We start from the raw sequence: 21426 nt of genomic DNA on the forward strand, positions 1-21426 counted from the left end.
TTAAGTTATGTTCCATCCTGATTCGTTAAGGATGTTTAACGAATCAGGGGGTGTTTCGTTAAGTTATTTCGTTTACTGTAATGTAACGAAGTCAGTGTCTAGTTCGTTATGGAATGTTAACGAACTAAACCCGTCTTCGATATATTGTGTTTGGAGTTAAAAGTATAACGAACCTCTGTCCAATCTCTCTCTCAAACTTCATTAACATATTCAATCTAATTATACATATCTACAACTAATACTAATACTAATAATAATATATAACCTATAATCAATAGCATCATGAACTAGATCCGTTTAATTATTTTTAAGTAATCCTAGATCCAAGATCCGTTTAATTGTTATTAAGTAATCGACGCCTCGTATGGCACTTCAAGATCCTTCTTGGGTAGAAGCTATGCAAGAAGAATTACAGCAATTTGCACGTTTGGGTGTTTGGGATTTAATTGATAAACCCGCTAGAGTCAAGAAAGCTATTCCGACTAAGTGGGTATTTAAATGTAAGAAAGACGATCGTGGGGTGATCATGAGGAACAAGGCACAATTAGTGGTGCAAGGTTTTCATCAGCAAGAGGGTATTGACTACACTGAAGTATATGCTCCAGTTACAAGATTGGGGTCTATTCGAATCTTTCTGGCATATGCAGCTTATAAGAATATCAAGGTCTATCAAATGGATGTTAAAAGTGCTTTTCTCAATGGTGAACTACACAAGGAAGTGTTCGTTTTATAGCCTCTTGGCTTTGAAGATCCTGATTATCTGGACCGAGTTTACCGATTAAACAAGGCCCTGTATGGTCTACATCAAGCCCTGTTGGTGCATAGATGTCAGTAGTTCATATGTATAAAGTCTGTAATCGAGTCTGTAATATTGTTTATGTAATTGTTTGTGTAACAGCGAAGTTGTTGACAAGTTCGCTTAGGCGAACTTGTTAACCAAGCGAAGTTGTTGACAAGTTCGCCTAGGCGAACTTGTTCAACGAGCGAAGTTATTGACAACTTCGCCTGAGGCGAAGTTGTCGTGTATTTAAGTAACCTACGGGTTACTGTTTCGGAGTTGGTCATTTTAGGTTTTGGTTGATCGAGTTCAGTTACGTGTGAGTCTATTGATGTGAGTCTGTAAGCATCTCGGTTTGAGTTATCAATATAACGTGTGGTTGTTCGTATTGTGTGTACGTGTGTTCGTGAGCTAATATTCTACGTCCGTAACGATCTACACAGGGATTCCGCACCTGTGTATATCGGGATATCTCGTGTAAGATCCGTCCAGGAACCTACAATTGGTATCAGAGCAATGGCTCGATTGTGAGGTTCGGGATATTCACGCGGGTGTAGAATTCGTTTCATTTCGGGTGTTACCGGGACGAGTTTGTGGTGTTTTTGCTCATTCTAGCTTCCTACCAGTGTGTTTAAGCCTTCAAATCGTCAAAATCGACGTTAAAATCCGTTTTTCAGATCTGCAGAAAGTTCAAGTTCGTCAGGCGAAGTTGCTGTTCATCAGGCGAAGTTGCCGTCAGGATTCGTAGGGTTTCAGCGAAGATATAAGGAGAAGCGAAGTTATTCATAACTTCGCCTACCTCCTCAACTTCGCCTAACTCAGCGAAGTTCTTCTCAAGTTCGCCTCGTTCAGCGAAGTTCTCTTCAAGTTTCGCTTACTTTCTAAGTTCGCTTATCCTAAGCGAAGTTATTCTCAACTTCGCCCATTTACGCGAATTTACGAAGGATCCAGCGAAGTTATTACTTAAGCGAAGTTATACTTAACTTCACCTACAGTACTGTTTCGAAGAAATTTTTCTAACTTCGCCCATTTCAGAATTTTTCGGGTTTATTAGTCTTCAAGAAGGATGTCGTCAATCAACATTTCAGAGCTTGTCAAGATGGAAGTTGAAGCGGGGTCAGCCACAAAGGCCCCAAGATTGCTAAAAGGAACCGACTTTGTTGCGTGGAAGGATCGGTTCATACAGTATGTTAAGTACCAGGATGCAAAAATGTGGGTATGCATCCAAGATGGATATATTCCACCAATCATGCAGTATGAGGGTCGAGACCAAATAAAGAAATACAGTAAAATGGAAGAGGAGGAGAAGAAGATGTACGAAGCTGAAAGCAAGGCTCATGCTGCAATCACAATGGCTCTTCCGCAGGAGATCCTCCATACATTCAGAAAGTATACATCGGCTAGAGAGCTTTGGGAAGCTCTTGAGAGCAGATTCGAAGGAAATGTAGGCATTCGGGCCTCAAAGATAAAGCTGCTTAAAACTCAATTTTCAGTCTTTAAGTATTTAAAGAACGAATCTCTTGATGATATTATCACTCGATATTATCATCTCATGACTGAATTGAGTAACTACTCCATTTCCTACCGAGAAGAAGAGATTGTAGAAAAACTTCTCGATGCTCTCCCACCAAAATGGGAGATGTATACTGTACTGATGAGAGAAGACAAGGACTTCTCTACTTATGATCTTGAAACCGCGGTCAACAAGCTCAGAACTTTTGAGCTTAATATGGTAAGAAAAGAAACATCTATGGATCAGGTTCAAGATCCAAGCATGTATGGTGCGAAAGTGAACTCCAATACAAGTTCAAAAACTGACTCTGCCGCCTACTACTCGAAAGGTGAGTCGGGTGCCAATTCTTCACAGGAGGGGCATGTGTCAGTAAATTCAAATGGGGATGTTTGCTTTGTTGCGGGTGGATCAAGTGGTACTCAACAGACAGCAAGCCAGAGTGGTGGATCTTCAAGTTCCTCAAGCAATAATTACTCAAAGATGCCAATGAGCGTCAAATCTGCTGAAGAGCAGTTTGGCCTCTATGCTTCATTTATTGCTTCATACGAAAACTATATTCAAGGAAAAGTAGTTGATCCGGCAATGCTAGATGAAGACTATGACCAGATCGATGCTGATGATCTGGAGGAGATGGATTTACAATGGCAGATGGCCATGATAGTGAGACGAGTGAAGAAGTTCATGAGGAAGACGGGGAGAAAGTTTGTTGGTGGCAGGCCAGGGTTCGACAAGTCAAAGGTAAGGTGCTATAACTGTCAACAAACGGGCACTTTGCCAAAGATTGCAGAAACGATAGAGTTGAGCGTGGTCAGGGCCGGTCCCCACAGCACACTGTAAGTACTAAAGAAGTCAATGCCATGCTGTCCAGAGAAGCAGGTGAATACAACTGGAACCTGCATTTGAATGAAAATAATGAACAGGCAAATATGGCTAAGGTTGAGAATGAAGAACGTGAGAAGACTACCGGAGAAGAGAAAGCTGCTGGTAAGGAAAAAGCTTTCATGGCAGATAACGATGATCAACGCTCCGAGGTAAGTTCTAAATCTATTTGTACTAAATGTGAGAATTTGTCTGAGCAACTTGCTACCATGACTGATCAGTATGTTCATTTAGATGCTGAATTTAAAACTTTTAAAGAAGATCATCACTTCACAAAAGCAAGAGAAAACAGTTACAAAGTTAAAATTAAAGCATGTGAAAAAGATGTTAAAAGCTTAAAAACTAAACTTGCTGAGAAAATTGAAGTTATTGATCTTAGTTATGAGGTTTTAGAAGAAAAGACTAAACTGATTGCTGAACGTGAAAAGCAGATTGCTGACCACCAGGTGAAAGTGGTGGAACTGAACCGAAAACTGGAGCAGTTCCGAAATTCCTCAGCTATTCTTGATCACCTTGTTAGTGATCAAGGTACCTCTACAAAGAGAGGAGGAATTGGTTATCACGAGGTTCCACCACCGTATAACCATAATTACACTTTTAACCCTAGTGTACAGAAATCTGCTGATTTTGAAGTTCCTCAGACAGTTCCTATCAAGGTTACAAGTAAAGATTCAAGTGTTAGTAGTGGCGAAACGAGTTCGCCTGTTTCAAGTGTAGATATTTCTGTTACGAGTCCAGTCTCATCGGATTCGGATAAGTTGTCCGAATCGGGTAAGACAAAAGAGAAGGTAGTGTTACCCACTGGTGGAGATAAAGATAAAACTTCTAAAAAGAGTACTCCACTCAACCCGTACGTCCCACCTTATGTGAGACGAAAGGTTGGTAACACTGCCTCTACATCCAAAACAACATTTGAAAAGAAAATGGAATATAGGTGTTGTTTTCGGTGTAATAAGGTAGGACATCATGTTGCAGATTGTCCTCTGACGCCGAAATTCAGAGGTGGGAGGCCTATTAAAACTGAGCATAAGTCTACTGGTAATTTTAATACTGTTAATAATGAAAACCCTTTAAAGTTTCAAAATATAACTAATTCAGGTTTTCACAGAAACAAACCTCAGTTTTACAATGCTAATCACCAAACCGTAAGATATAATACTTTCAATACACATAGGTTTGGAAGGCCTCACATTCAATCTCCAATGAGATTTCCTACTAGGACTGACAGGAATTATTCAAATGCTAACTTCGGAAAGCAGAAGTACGGGATGTATAGATCCAAGACCAATTGGTCTTGGGTCCCTAGATTCTAATCATTTGCTTTATTGTGCAGGAACAGTTGAACAGGGCTGCCCACAGTCTTTGGATTGTAGATAGCGGCTGTTCCCGGCACATGACGGGCAACAAATACTTGTTGCACGACTTAAAACTTGTTCAGGGAGCCAGAGTTAGTTTTGCTGGTGCAAGTGGAGGAAGAATTACTGGGAAAGGAACGGTGTCCAATGGGAAGATGACACTTGAGAATGTGAATTTTGTGGAAGAGCTGAAGCACAATCTGCTGAGTGTGTCGCAGATTTGTGATAAAGAGTATACTGTTCACTTCACGAAGAATGAGGCGATCGTGTTGAAGCCTGGTTTTCAGATACCAGAAGAGTGGATAGTGATGACAGCTCCACGTGATACAAATACGTATGTGATGGATATGAGGTCTACTGAAATGGCCTTGGGAGAATCATGTTTGTTGACGAAAGCAAGCGAATCAGAATCCGAACTATGGCACAGGAGAATGGGGCACATTCATCTTCGGAAGATGAACCACATTGTCAAAAATGGGCTGGTGATGGGTGTTCCCTTGAAAAGTTTTAACTTTGAAGACAAATGTATTGCATGCAAGAAGGGAAAGCAACACAAGAAATCTCATCTCATCAAGAAGGTCAACTCAATTGCCAGTACTCTAGAACTGCTTCATATGGATCTCTTCGGTCCAGTGAATGTAAAAAGTCTAGGAGGTACTTCTTACTGCTTGGTGATCACTGATGACTACTCGCGATACTCGTGGGTATATTTTCTGAAATCGAAAGATGAGACGGCTCAAATGGTGAAGAGTTTGATTACTAAAGTTGAGAACGTCATGAGTAAAACAGTTAAGTTCATCAGAAGTGACAATGGGACAGAGTTCAAGAATTTTGAAATGGAGATCTTCTGTCTTCAGAAAGGAATTGAACATCAATACAGCGCTCCGTATACTCCGCAACAGAATGGAGTGGATGAAAGGAAGAACCGAACTTTAATTGAAGGAGCCAGGACTATGCTGGCAGATTCGAAGCTTCCTGTGATGTTCTGGGCTGAAGCAGTCGCTACAGCCTGCTATGTTCTGAATAGAGTGTTAACCGTTAAGAGACTTGGTAAAACTTGCTACGAGCTTATGCATGGAAGGAAGCCCAACTTGAGTGGTCTTGAACCATTCGGGTCTCCTTGTTCGATCTTGAAGACAAATTCGAAATTTGGAGAAGTAGCCGATGAAGGAATCTTAGTCGGTTATGTTGTTGGGACTTCCAACAGGCGTGTCTTCAATACTTCGACTTGCAAGGTGGAGGTGGTATGTAACACTGACATCACAAGTTACCAACCGCCAAAACCAAGCAATGGACCTGCTGAGCTTTTCGACTATGTTAAGCTTTTTAAGTCGTTTAACGTACCGGATTTGGAGATTTCTGAAGAAGAAGAAAGAGCTGCGACGAAGATGATGCTCGATGAGGAAGAAAATCTATTGCAAAGACAGCTGATTGAAAAATGTCAACCTTCCTCATCAAACACTATCGATACCCCTGCTGCCTCAACTGAAGAAGAATTTATCAATCCTTTTCACTCTCAGCATGAAACAACCATTGATGAGATCTCTTCTAATTTGGAAGATAATTTGCATGTCGATTCTGTTCCGACCACGAGAATTCATAAAAATCACCCTTTGGATAATGTGATTGGTGATGTGTCCTCAGGTGTACAAACGAGAAGCAGCTTGAATGAACACACCTGTGTTTATACAAGCATTAAGGAGACAGGAATAATCGATGAATGCCTGTATACCTGCTTTATAAGCCAGATTGAACCGAAAAATTATCAAATGGCTTTAAAGGACAGCTCGTGGGTCGAGGCCATGCAAGAAGAGTTGGCTCAATTCGAGAAGATGGAAGTTTGGACTTTGGTTGAAAAACCAAAGAATGTGCATGCGATAGGCACAAAATGGGTGTTCAAGTGCAAGAGAGATGATAAGGGGATCATTATAAGAAACAAGGCGAGGCTAGTCGTGAAAGGTTTTAATCAACAAGAGGGGATTGATTATAACGAAGTGTTTGCTCCTGTCGCCAGATTGGAAGCCATAAGATTGTTTCTGGCGTTTGCTGCTCATGAAAAGATAAAGGTGTTTCAGCTAGATGTGAAGAGTGCGTTCCTCAATGGGAAAGTGGATGAGGTTGTGTATGTGGAGCAACCTCCGGGTTTTCCTGACCCAGACTTTCCTGATCACGTATACAAGTTGAGCAAGGCGCTGTATGGATTACATCAGGCACCTCGTGCCTGGTATTCAACGTTATCGGACTACTTGCTAGAAAATGGTTTTGAAAGGGGTTTGATCGACAGTACTTTGTTTGTGAAGAGAGAAGGAAGTGACTTCCTGCTAGTTCAAGTCTACGTGGATGACATCATATTTGCTGCATCAAGAGTCTCCATGTGTCAGGAATTTGAGGCCGTTATGAAGAAAAGATTCGAGATGAGTGCTATGGGTGAACTAACGTTCTTTTTAGGATTGCAGGTTGATCAAAAGAAGGATGGGATGTTCATTCATCAAACAAAATATGTTCATGATGTCCTCAAGCGTTTCAAGATGGAGGACTCTTCTCCATTTGACACTCCAATTTGCGTCAACCACAAGTTGGGAGCTGAAATTGACGGTGACGCAGATGTGGACCCAACTCAGTATCGGGCTATAATAGGTTCTTTGATGTATTTAACTGCTTCTAGGCCTGATATAATGTTTGCTGTTTGTCTTTGTGAAGAGGATTTTGCGGTATCTTAAAGGCAAGCCGAAGCTAGGGTTGTGGTACCCGAAGGGAGGAGACGTAGAACTGGTAGCATATACAGATTCTGATTATGGAGGGTGCAATCAGAGTCGGAAGTCAACAACTGGAGGATGTCAGTTTCTGGGTGGAAGATTAGTTTCATGGCAGTGCAAGAAACAGACGTCAGTCGCAATCTCAACGTGCGAAGCTGAATATATGGCAGCATCCAACTGCTGTTCTCAGGTTTTGTGGATTCAGCAACAATTGCGCGACTATGGTCTGAATTTCTTACTCACTCCTATTTTAATTGATAACACTGCTGCCATCTCAGTAATTAACAATCCCGTGAAGCATAGTATAACTAAACATATTGACATTCGTCATCACTTCATACGGGATTGTGCTGAGAAGAAACTGATCAAGGTCGAAAAGGTCGATACGCTGGAAAATTTCGCTGATTTATTTACAAAAGCGTTTGATAAATTCAGATTTCAAAACCTAATTGAGCTGAACCGGATGATCAATCCCGAGTAACCATGTTTTTGTGTTTATTTAAAAAAAAAAAAAAAAAAAAAAAAACCATCACTATTGCTTAAAATTAGTCGGTTACCTCAGTTTGATGGACATATCCTCGGATATGTTTTGGTCCTCGTCTCTACTTAGAGAATGAGGGTCGCCATTAACCAGATGACTGAAAGTGACCGGGGCAGTTAAGATGTGTTTTCTTTCTGTCACTGAAAATTAGTCGGTCATTCTTAGTGAGAAGGACACATACTTGTATGTGGTCGGTCCAGTTGATCCATTGGATCTCCGGGATTGCCGTTTACCTGAAGACTTTGACGTGATCGGGGTGACTAAAGTCAAAATTTTTTTTTATGGGAAATGAAATTACTTTTCAAGTCTAATACTTCGTAAAGAAGTTCTTTGCTATGTTTAACAGAAAATTGATCCAACCTTGGAAAATGATATATATACTAACTTTGTGTGCTTAACTGGTGAAGTTATTAGGCTTAAAAGGCTTTAGGACAATCATTGTATGTCATGGTAACTTTTTATGGTGCGTAAAAGTAGATGTGATACAAATTAAAGTTTACTTGATTTTATGTGGAAACTCCTTAAGAGTTTTGCGTGTCTTCATGTATATCTTTCCGAATGATAGGCAGAAAAGTGATTACCCAGTCATACACGAGCCCGTAAGTGTTCTGATTCCCGTGAAGAAAGCGTTTCAAGACACTGCAGTGATCCAGATTCGGGACTTGCAGTTATTTATTACTCTGAAGTCTATAAGTATGTTTGAAAAAAAAAAAAAAAAAAAAATAGTACTTATGAAGTTATTGTAACATTAGAGAGTTCAAGATATCGAGACTTCTCAATCATGGAGTAAGAATGAATACGGTATCCAGACATAGAATACTTACCAGGTAATCAGACACTATGGGTCGAATTCAATTCGGGGTGACTTGGGGAAAGCCAAATACGCTTTGAGGATAGATAGGAGGCATCAATATTTCTGAGTTGTTGCCCACTTAAATTTTAAGGATTAATTGAACCTAACTCGTATCACAGAAACGATGAAAACCATCTTAAGTATATTACCTGCTTACAACCTGTCTCTATATGTCATAATACAGCTAAACACAGATCTATGTAACAGTCACGTAGTTAGTATGATTCCTGTTAGGATCTTTTCTAAAACGTGGTGTCCCTGACTAGACTGAAATTTGATCCCTTATTCGTTAAATTTTTATAAGTTTTTCCTATTTTTGTAGTTGTATTATTTTATAACTGGTTACTTAGACATGATCATATTTGTTTAACTCTTTTTGGAAGTTTCAAATGTTAATTGCAAAATGTTCAAACTTAAAGGTTTGATTTTGAAATTATAGACGAAGTTGTTGAATCAGGCGAACTTGTGCTTAACTTCGCCTAGGCGAAGTTATCCGTAACTTCGCCTGAACTACACTGACCCTATATAAGGTTTTTTTTAAATAGTGATTTTCATTATTTTCAAAGTTATCAGCGAACTTAAGCTCCGAATTTTCCGGCGAACTTAAGAATTTTCCGGCGAACTTGTTTCCTATTCCGATTTCGATCTTCGTTTCAAGTTTCGATTATCAGTTGAGGGTAAGAGTTGTCGATATACATCACTAACATGTTCTTTCATAGAAGTTTTTACCCGATTCGAGACCTCGGGTCGTCGGACTTTCAAAACGGAGTTTTTTCAAACTGGTGTTACGTGTTCATGGACGAACTTTTCGTCTTAATAACATTAATATGTTGTGTTCTTCTCTCCTGGATCGTCAAATCGTGCGAAATCATCGGATTTTTGCCCGTTTGAATCTGAACAGTCGCCGATTCAGATGAAGGCGAAGTTAGGGTTTAGGCGAAGTTATCCGCAACTTTGCCTGGGGCTTAATTTCGCTTGAGGCGAAGTTATCCGCAACTTCGCCTGAAGCTTAATTTCGCCTAACTCTTATCTTCGCCTAGGCGATGTTGTGATAAGGCGAAGTTAAAATCAACTTCGCCTTGATCATTTTACTTAAATTTAATTAGACGAACTTACAGATGAAGCAAAGTTGTTCCCAACTTCGCCTCACCTTTAAGTTCGCCTATACATGTTTGATCACAACTTCGCTCATGGTATAAAGCGAACTTGTGTGTTGCTTAACGGTTATCTAACTTGGTTCGTTTAGTGCAGATATGGCTGCTGTTGGAGGAGCTGGTGGTGATGACGGTGACGATCAGAGGCAATTCTTTCCAGCTCATAACCAGTTCATCACTCTAGATCCAGATGCAAAAGGCGTGGAGGACTACAGGGAGATAATCACCTTTCTCCTGCGCTCAAGAATTTTTCACGCTATCACAACTACCCTGCCTATTTCACTGCCGAATATTGAAGACTTTTGGCAGACGGTAGAGTATGATTGCCGGGTTGAGCCCCCGGTGATGCGAGCCACCGTTAATGGTCAAGTTGTTCAGTTTTCCTCTGAACACATACGGGTGGCGTTGCAATTTGGAGAAGAAACAAGAGATGACCCCACGGATTTTGTTGCTCCTTTTCGTGATGGCGCGTTCCTAAGGATGGGGTATTCAGGTCTCTTAGGGGATACACAGCGAAGGAAAGGATTCTTATTAGATCAGTGGCGCTTCCTAATGCATGTCATGATAGTCTGTATGTCGGGACGGAAGGCGGGCACTGATGGAATGGGTGCGACGATGCAGTCTGCTATGACTGCCCTGACTTACAATAAAAGATATTCTTTTAGTCAGATGATCTTTTACGAGATCGATCGTCAGAGGAGGGCTGTGGCGCGTGAGCGGTTTACGATGTATCCACGATTCCTACAGATGATTTTAAATTATGTGGCTCCGTCGCTACCTCAAAGACGCCCTATTCGATACGTGGAATGTGTGACGAAACGTATCTTTGCTCAGTGTCGCACTTCTAGCGCACGAAGCAAGCCTGAGCTGCGTCCCAGGCATACTCCGCTCTTTGGGTATCTTATAAACCCGGAGTATGTGCCTGCGGCAGGGGACGAGTTTAGGGACCCAAGACAACAACAGGCGGCAGCACCCCAGGCTGTATCAGCTGCGCCTGCTGTATCTACTGCTGTATCTTCTGCTGCATCTGCTGCTGTGCCAGCTTCTGAGATTGATCTTGACGCCATGTTCGGCGGGCAAGGGTTGTTTGATATGGACCGATTTGATTCACATGAGAATATTCAAGTCTCGGGTCCACAAGCTGATTTTGATGATGTGATGGAAGAGACCAGACAGATGATGGTGAGACATGAGAGAACGGTGGGTAAGCAGAAGAGAATTGTTGATGACGAAGATGAGGAAGTTGATGAAGAGGAGGCTGTGCAGCTGGTGCGAAAGCGCTCAAGAAGGGAAAAGACAGGTATGGGTGTAGGAGCCGGAGAGACTTCAAGGTTTGCACGTTTTGCTCCACCTGCCTTGTCTGGTATGTCCCTTGTTCCAACCTCTGTGCAGGTATCTAGTACTGTAGGACCGGCAACGATCCGAGCAGGTTCGGGACGGAAGGTTTCAACCACAGATCAAAGATAAAAACAAACACTTTATTGATAAACGCGAACGGTTACATGCTTGTTTAAACAGAGAAATCACGATCTATGGCAGGGGGAGGTCGAGCATGGCCTCCCCCCTCATCCGGACAGCACCTGGGCTCCGGGCACGCAAAAACCTCGAAAACCTTACCTGTTCACGACTGAAAGCTGGTATTTATACCCGCTGCCATTCGGTCAGGACTCATTCGATCGAATGAGTCCTATTCGATCGAATGGCAGACTCATTCGATCGAATGAGTCCTATTCGATCGAATGGCAGACTCATTCGATCGAATCAGAAACTGGTTCGATCGAATGAGTATCCATTTGAAAATGCTCTTTCAAATGGATCACTTTCAGCGTGAACCACTACCTAGGTGTACAGCATACAACATAAACATTCTAAACTATTCGCCAAGCGACGGCCACAAAATGTGCACCAACAAATTCCCCCTTGGACGTTGCTTGCGAATTGCTGTAGACACCTCTTGCAATCTTCAGTCAAATCTTCTGCTTTATCTTGATAATCACGTTGAAGAATACCATCATTGCAGCAAGATTCCCCCTTAGACTGAACTCTCGGTTAATGATGCAAAGTGTTCTCCATTGCTGACATCTTCAGACTAAATAATCTGTTTAAAACAACCAACTGTAGAAATTCCCCCTCAGACGTTGACGTGTATCCCAATATATAGACATGACAATACATGCACGCTTCCGCTGCGCGACTTACTATCGGCGAATCTTCACCCACACGGTTACTTCACCAACATGTACTGGACAAATGACAGAGGCTTCCAATCCACAGCTACTCCCCCTAAACAGATTAGTTTGTATGCAGATTCATCATCGGAGACAAAGACACATCATTAACTTCGTGATTGCGAATCACCAATTTTCAACAGAATTCCCTCCACAAAGCGGAATTCTCACATGCGGAAAATAAATATTTAACATGATTGGCCCATAAATAGTCAGATGCTCCTGACTACCCCACAATAACTCAAACTCAGATTCTCTCCACAAAGCAGAATCTTCAGAATGCGGACAATAAATTAAACTTGGTTGGCCCATAAATAGTCAGATGCTCCTGACTACCCCACAATAACATCATACCTCATCAGTAATCACTTTTCTCTGTTCTTCTGTGCTCTTATAACAATCACCACTGTAGAAGCTCAATGAACAAGGGGTTATCCATTAAACTTGTAGACGATAATTCCTTCAGGTAATTGTGCTTTGTTCATCTTCAAATTTGCCGCTTTAACCGTTAAACATTTAAACGCTCTGACTTTGCCGGCAAATATCAGTGAAAATTTCACTGTCACCAAACTTTTTCTGGAATGTGATCAACATGTATAGGATGTCCAGAAAAATCTTCATCACTGACCCGACAATTAACCGAAAATTTCCCGGAAATTTTGTCGAAAAAATTTTATTTTCGCCAAACTTTTTCAGAAGACTTCCCGACTGATAAAAATGGCTTGGGCAAATTTTCGTGTAAGCAGGCGTTCCAGACTTTTTTTTTTTTTTTTTTTTTTTTTTTTTTTTTTTTTTTTTTTTTTTTTTTTGGTCTGGAACATGTTCGATCGAATGAGAACTGGTTCGGTCGAATGAACCACAGATTCGATCGGATGAAGCACATATTCGATCGGATGAAGAACTGGTTCGATCAGCTATTTGAATTTGACACTTTGAGCGGGAAAACCAGTTCGATCGAATACAAACTGATTCGATCGAATGAAGACATCTGGTTCGATCGAATGAACAGGCTGTCTGGGCGGGAAAACTTGCGTTTGAATTTGACACTTTTGAGCTGGAAGACTGATTCGATCGAATCAGTCAATCGAATAGGCCTATTCGATCGAATGGGGAACTCGTTCGAACGAATGTACTGATTCGACTCCTTCAACGCCAGCCCAGAAAACGCGAAGAACACGAAGAACACACCAACAGTTTAACGTCCAGAACGCAGAAAATCAAGAGCTCGGCTTGCTAGATCGGTTGTTAGACCTTTCTAGCGGTAACCGTGGCTCTGATACCACTTTGTTAGGACCGATCGGGAGACGGTTTCCCAACGATTCTCGGGGGCAACGTGTTAGAGTGCGGAATCCTACTAACACGGCGACTCGGTGGTAATCAACGACACAAACGGTAGCAATTCCTAGGATGATATGACGACCAGGTGCGGAGGAAAGGACCGAAGGGGTTGACGGGCAGAGAGGATTTCCGGGGAACAGGTCGGCTGTGTATGTGTGTTATGTGTACTCTCTTTTCTGAAAATCCCTAAGTAACGTTTATATATCGAAGACTCATTCGATCGGATGAGTCTCTCATTCGATCGAGTGAAGCTTTGTTCGATCGAATGAGCCTGGTTCGATCGAATCAACCTTTTGTTCGATCGAACCAGTTTTCGTTTGACATTTACAATACGTTAACTAGGTTTCACTATCTTTAGTCTCACGCCGACCTACCCTGATAGAACTGGGGACATATATATGACATTTCATGTCCTAACAAACTCCCCCTTGGAGCCAGTTCTATTTATGTTTTAACCAATCGAGATTTCTTGCTCGACTGCAACTCCCCCTTGGAGTTATCTCTCCCTCTCTGTTCTCAAAGCTAGTGGTGCCCTCATTGCATCCACCAAACTCCTGTCTTCATGGAGTTATCTCACGATCCAATGGTGCAGTCCGTCAGACTTACCATAGGTTCCACATATCATGAGATGCTGTCAAATGGAATATAAGATTAACATTTAAGCACAGTTGTAGTAGATTATCAAACATGAAAGTAAAGCATAATCTAGCACAATATTCCAAAGTATATTAAAATCACTCCAAAAACAATTACAACCAGAAGATAAAACTTTGAATTACAAAGAAACCAAATAAACAAAACATATAACAATTAATCACTGGTTCCCTGTGTATATTTCTTCTGTTGTTCCTTCCAGTTAGATCCTGCATGTATGTCATAGGCAAAACAGATCCTAATGACATTTCTGTACTTTAGCGCTTGCTCCATGTCATCGGGGGCATAAAGAATTTCTGTCTTGTATAGAGTAAAAACATCCTCCCTTGACAAGTTGGTGAGCCACATAGGATCAAAAATGCGGATTGTGCTCCAATTACCATTGTCGTTGAGCACTATAACTGCTTCATGTAGTCTTCCGTCGTAGTACCAATGCCTGAACGATTTGTAGAAGTCCTGCTTCATCTTTCGTAGCGGAATCTTCTTCATTGTAAGTGGTGGCATGTACTTCAAAATGACTTTCGGCCTGTTGGTGATCGGATCGATCTCCTTTTTACTTGTATAACGCTTTGGCCTTTGCGGTGTAATCAATCTCCATTTTGAGTTGTATTCCTTTCGTAATACACTCTGATAGTACGATGCGAATGGAGATGAGCTTGCGTATAGCATGTCCAGGTAATTAAGACGATTAAGATCGTAAGTTGGAAGAGTCTTCAAGTCTGTGATTCGTTGATAGTACTCAACCCCCTTTTCCCTTTTGACAGCTACGCAGTTCAGGTCTTTCAGACACGCCCAAGCTAGGATTTCTCCAGAGGTTCTCCGACCCTTAGTATCATATGACTTTGTGTGAGGAATGGTCGGTTTCGCTTGGCGTTTAGACCTGATCTTTTCAAGAATAGCATTGAACGCTTTCTTGCATTCTTCTGTTTTGTCTTTAAATTCGGCTTGATCGGCTTCAGACGGCTGTTTCATAGCATTTGACCTTTCGTCAGCCTTCTTCTGCACTTCCTCCTCGTTTACGTTTTGAAAGAAGCTTGATGAGTTGGGAATATCGTCAGTTTGCGACGTGTAGTACTCAGGATATTCTTCCCTTGTCAAGTCTTCTATTTCGACATCTTCGAAGTGAGGAGGATCGACTTGTGTCGGATCAGCGGCCGTCGGTGATGGTGAGTCGGTTGAAGCAGCTGCAGCAGATGTGAATTCTGTTGAAGGCAAGGCCAGAACTTTGCCTGTTTCTTCGTTTGAAAACTCGAACATTTGCTCTAGCTCTTCTTCCGTGAAGTTGTGCGAAATCTCACCTTCTTCCAAGTCTCCACTTGAGAAGATTTGCTGTTCATCTGGGTTGTCCAAGAGATACGTGAAAAACTCCGCTGCTGTTTTTGACTGCAGCGGTTGGACATTTGATGTATCAGCATCACCTGCTTGATTAATAATCACAACACAGTAACAAAAAAAAATTTTTTTTTTTTAAATAAACATATGTAATATCATAAACGTTAAGTACAAAACAATTACATATGACAATGGAATATAAATAAGGATTACAAGATTTAAACATTAAAATCCTCACTACATTCACTCAAAAATCACTCAGTTACCTTCACCTTCATCATCATCTGAGTTCAGCTCGTCGGTGTCCACATCAACATTAGCTGGACCTTCCAGACGAAGAACGTCTCCTTTAAGCTCAGTCACCTTAGCTTCAAGGTTTCTGTTTGACTCCACAAGGCTTTTATTGGACTCTACCAGGCTTTGATTTGACTCTTTGAGCTCTGTGATAGCAGATCCCTGTTCAGCAACAGTAGCAGTGAGCTGAGTGTTCTCAATCTTCAACCTGTCGTTGTCAGCTTGAAGTTGAACCATTTGTTCATCTCTGATTCTGTTATGCTCTTCCTGCTGTGTCCTGAACATGAACATCTGCATCATCGCCTTGTGCAGGTCGGCAATTTCAGAAGCGACCTTGGGAGGGAGGGAGATCTCCTGTTGAGGTTGAGGAGGAGGTGGCGGTGCGGACTGAGGTGTTGGAGGAGGAGCTTGTTGTGCTGGAGGAGCAGTAGAAGAGGTCCCAACTGATGGTAACATTGCGGGACGAGGTTGGCTGGGAAATAAATTCCTGTACTTTCGAGTAACCTTCCTCTTTTGTCTCTTCGCCGGCCTTTCTTCACCTGTCGGTTGATCAGCAGGCTGCTCCTCAAACACTACTTCTTCACCGGTTTCCAAATCTTCAACATTTAAGTAGGTATCAGCTTCCTTCTCTGCATCAGTCCTGGTGTCCTCAGGGACTACTTCCTCTTCAGTGTCTGATTCATCACTGGTTTTCTGATACGGAAGGTCCTCGACATCTGAGTCACTTGAGGTGTTCCTCCACTTCCTCTTTGGTGGAGCCTGATAAAACGGATTCGCCACATGCCCAAAACAACGTTTGTGTGGGGGCCTTGTTGGACGATCCTTGTACGACTTGAGACGGTTCAAAGTCTCATTCTTCATGTGGTCTAGCTTTACCACATCTCCGTCATTTTCTTTCAACAGCCCCGGTGCCTGGTCATCAACTATCATCTGCACAAACCTCGGGTACCGTAGAAACTTCTCACCCGCCCCTTGTTTTATGGTGATGTTTTCCACCATGTGACTGAATGTCATTTGAGAGAAATTGAAGGGGCGGTTCATCACGAGTGCTGCCACGGTGAATTGCATGCTCTCCCTTATCTTATCAAAACTTGTACGTTGAGGACCCAGACAGTGCATCACCACGTGCGCCAGATATTTGAATTCTGGGCACAAATTTGCTTTGAGAAGCAGACCGGCATTGAGATCGCCGTCATACTTCATGCGTGCGAAACATCCTCTCGTTGCTGCAGGATGTAATGTGGTCGGGTCAGAGTCTGTATCTGCAAACCCGCAGACATCTCTAAGAATCTGGGCAGAAACAACAATTTGATGCCCTCGGACTGTGGAGCGTATCACCGACGGCTCGACGGACTTGTCGTGCGTGGCGTTTCTCCAAAACTCCTGTTGAACCGACATTATCGGCTCAACGATCCTTGAGATAGGAATGAAGATCCTTGACCTCTTTAAAAACTTAATCATCTGCGCAAAGTCCTTGCCGTGACTTGATTTTTCATCTAAAAATGCCACAATGTTGTGTTTGATCGACGTTTTGTACGGAGCAATAACCTGTGCAGCTTCAGCCATTGAATCTGTATACATAGACATGTTAAAACAGACAGATATCTAAAAGACTGAATTTGTTAAAAAAAAAATTTTTTTTTTTTTTTTTTTTTTTTTTTTTTTTTTTTTTTTTTTTTTTTAACTTCTGGACTGGTTCGATCGAATTATAAAGGATTCGATCGAATGAACTAATCATCCGATCGAGTGAGACATATATTCGATCGATTTAGACTGGTTCGATCGAATGGACTCATTCGATTCCTTCAACCAGAACCCAGATTTCAACGAGACCCGAATCGGTTTTTCGACCGATTAACCACAATCAACATGTGCGAAACATTGAAAGATGTTGTTTACATGTTTTCCAATGACCCTCATGACCCGAAAACTAAAAAAAACTCAGTTTTATTGTCGGGACCGTTTCCGACACCAAAAACGGCCCGAAAACCTATCGAAACGCGGACGAAAATCAATAAAACTTACATTTTTGAAATCTACGCGAAAAAGTGAATAAACTGGTCGGATCAAAAAGAGGTTTTAGCACGATCGATTTTGAGAGGGAAATTTCAAATTCTTTTCGGATGAAAATGTCCGATCGAATGACTTCTGCTATTTATACAGATTTTTTGACTCATCCGATCGAATAAACTTGTTCGCTTGACTCATCCGATCGAATGAGACACACTATTCGATCGGATGGATTTCTTCCCTCAAACTGATTTTTCACAATAACTTATCCGATCGATTTGGCACATTCGATTGACTGACTCGATCGAATGGCTACATGTTCGATCGAATGAGGAAAAGTTTTAGAAAAATTTGACTTTTAAACTTCTTATTCCCCGTCATCGATCACGGTGCTTTTGAACCTGCAAGAAAACTTAAACTTTTGACATTTGGTTAGTTAGCATAGAAATTTTCCGATTTTGTGAGCTCAGTTCCTGTAGAACATAAAGATCATAAAACGTTAGTAAACACACAGAAAATATCAGGTCCAACCAACTTCGGTTTTATTGCAACTTCTTCCTTCTCTCATTACACACTTGGTTGCGCAGATAAACGTTTAGCAACCTGCATGAGTTTTTCTTTCATTCCTACACACTGAATAAACATTTAGTAGGAACAGACAGGAATCAGACTACCTGTCACAATGATTTCTCATCGACTTTCAAACATTAAGAATAAAATAAAATAACCAAAAATAAAATCTTAATTATTTATTTACAGGGAGGGACAGGGATCAGACTACCTGTCACAATGATTTCTCATCGACATTAAAGCAGAATAAAATTAAAGAAAAATTAATTCAAATTAAAAATGTTTTTGAATTTTTGTCTTGTTTCTTTTTATAATATTCAAACTGAAATAAACATCTGTACAAAAATTTAAAACACATTATTTTTGGTTGAGAAGGATCTATAATAAGAAATCATACAGACGTATATGACTATCTACTGAGACTTTTTGAGATTTTTTTTTTTTAATATACGAAGTTGAACAAGACATAATGAATATTCTTTTTGTGAGAAAGATCCGAACAGGAATCATACTAATTAAGTGACTGTCACATAGATCCGTGTTGAGCTGTATTATGACATAAAGAAACAGGTTATGAGCATGAAAATAACTTAAAATGGTTTTCATCGTTTCTGTGATACGAGTTAGGTTCAATTATGTCTCAAAATTTAAGTGAATAACAACTCAGAGATTATGATGCCTCCTATCTATTCTCAAAGCGTATTTGGCTTTCCCCAAGTCACCCCGAATTGACTTTGACCCATAGTGTCTGATTAAGGTTGTAAGTGTCTTCATCTGCTTCCCGTTTTCTTTCTTACTCCATGATTGAGAAGTCTTGACATTGTTAACTCTAGAATGTTTCAATAACTCATAAAGAATCATTTTTTTTTTTTTTTTTTTTTTTTTTTTTTTTTTTTTTTTTTTTGTGAATGTTACATAGACTTCAGAGTAGTAAAACAATTGCAAGTCCCGAATCTGGATCACTGCAGTTTCTTCATGCACTATCTTTACGGGAATCAGAACACTTATGGGCTCGTGTATGACTGGGTAATCGCTTTTCTGCCTATCATTCGGAAAGATATATATGAAGACAAACAAAACTCTTAAGGAGTTTCCACGTAAAATCGAGTAGATTTAGTTTGTATCACATCTACTTTTACGCACCATAAAAAGCTACCATGACACACAATGACTGTTCTAAAGCCTTTTAAGCCTAATAACTTCACTAGTTAAGCACACAGAATCAGTATATCTATCATTTTCCAAGGTTGGATCAATTTCTCATTTTCTGAATATAAATGAATGTCTTTAAAAAAACGTTTAAATTATTTCGCCCCGATCAAGTCAAAGTCTTCAGGTAAACGGCTATCCTGAAGATCCAATGGATCAACTGGACCGACCACATACGAGTATGTGTCCTTCTAACTAAGTATAACCGACTATTTTTCAGCGAAAGAATAAAAACCATCAAAACCCGCCCCGATCACTTTCAGTCATCTGGTTAATGGCTATCCTCATAATCTACTAGTAGAAATAAGGACCAAAACACATCCGAAAATGTGTCCATCAAACTGAGGTAACCGACATAATTTTAAGCGATAGTGATGTATAAAAATTTAATATAAGAAAAATGAAAATAAGCTGTACAGAAATAGCAAATCTTTTTGATGTCTCAGTATGATAGCGTCTGTGTACTATCACCTTTCTTGTAACAAGATCAACTTCTCAAAATTTTGAAAAATTTTTTAATGTTTTTGGGTTTTTGTATTTTATATTGTTTTTGGTTTTTCTTGAACCTTTTCTCCCCCTAGAATTTATAAAAAACAAAATCTTTTTGGATTTTTTTTTTTTTTTAAATTTTTAAGAAAAGAAAAATGAAAACAATTTAAATGATATCTTCAGGAACATCATCTGATATACGTTTAACGCCGTTGATCTCTAGTAAATATAAAAACCGTGGTTTATCAAATGCTTTAGTGAAGAGATCAGCGCGTTGTTCCTGAGTGGGGATTTTTATCACATCGATTAACTTCTTTTCGTAGCAGTCACGAAGGAAGTGATATCGAATTTCGATGTGCTTCGTTTTGCTAAAATGAACCGGATTTTTGGTAATTGAAATTGCAGCAGAATTATCAATATATATGGGAGTAGTAGAGCATTCAATACCGTAGTCACGCATTTGTTGCTGAATCCAAATAACTTGAGAACAGCAACTGGCAGCCGCAATATATTCCGCCTCAGCTGTTGAAGTGGAGACTGACGTCTGCTTTTTGCATTGCCACGTTACTAAACGACTTCCAAAGAACTGACATCCTGCTGTTGTTGATTTGTAATCGAGTTTACAACCACCATAATCCGAATCACTATACGCATGAAGATCAAAGTTGTCATCATAAGGATACCAAAGACCCCAATCTGGAGTACCCTTCAGATAACGCAAAATTCTTTTGACTGCAATCAGATGGGAGACCTTCGGCTTTGACTGATAACGTGCACAGAGACACGTAGCAAACATTATGTCTGGCCGAGAAGCAGTCAGGTACATTAGAGATCCGATGATCCCTCTATAGTGAGTTGGATTGATCAATTCACCCTTCTCGTCAGGATTAATCCCGTGATTAACCTCTAAAGGAGTTCTCTGTGAAGAAGAACTCAACATCTCAAACCGTTTCAAGATGTCATTGACGTATTTTGTCTGGTGAATGAAGATACCGGAATCTTTTTGATCAACTTGAAGTCCTAAGAAGAACTTCATCTCACCCATGGAGCTCATTTCAAATTTTTCTTTCATCACTTGTTCGAACTCCTTACAAAGTGTTTTATTCGTGGACCCGAAGATGATGTCGTCCACGTACACTTGTACCATAATTAGATCTCCTTCTTTTTCTTTTGTGAATAGCGTGCAGTCAATGGTTCCCCTTCTAAACCCGTTGTTCAGAAGGTGTTTGGATAGTTCTTTATACCAAGCTCTCGGGGCTTGGTGAAGACCGTACAAAGCCTTGTTGAGCAGATAGGCTTTGTCCTTGTGATATGGGTCTTCAAAACCTGGAGGTTGTGCCACATATACGGTCTCATCGATGTGACCGTACAAAAAGGCACTCTTGACGTCCATTTGATATACTTTGAATTTCTTGAAAGATGCATACGCCAAGAACATCCGGATTGCCTCCAAACGAGCAACCGGAGCATATA

This window comes from Bidens hawaiensis, unplaced genomic scaffold (assembly GCF_021521415.1).
Source record: "Bidens hawaiensis isolate Kalapana, Puna unplaced genomic scaffold, B.hawaiensis_p1.1 tig00000416_1, whole genome shotgun sequence".
NCBI classification, from domain to species: Eukaryota; Viridiplantae; Streptophyta; class Magnoliopsida; order Asterales; family Asteraceae; genus Bidens; species Bidens hawaiensis.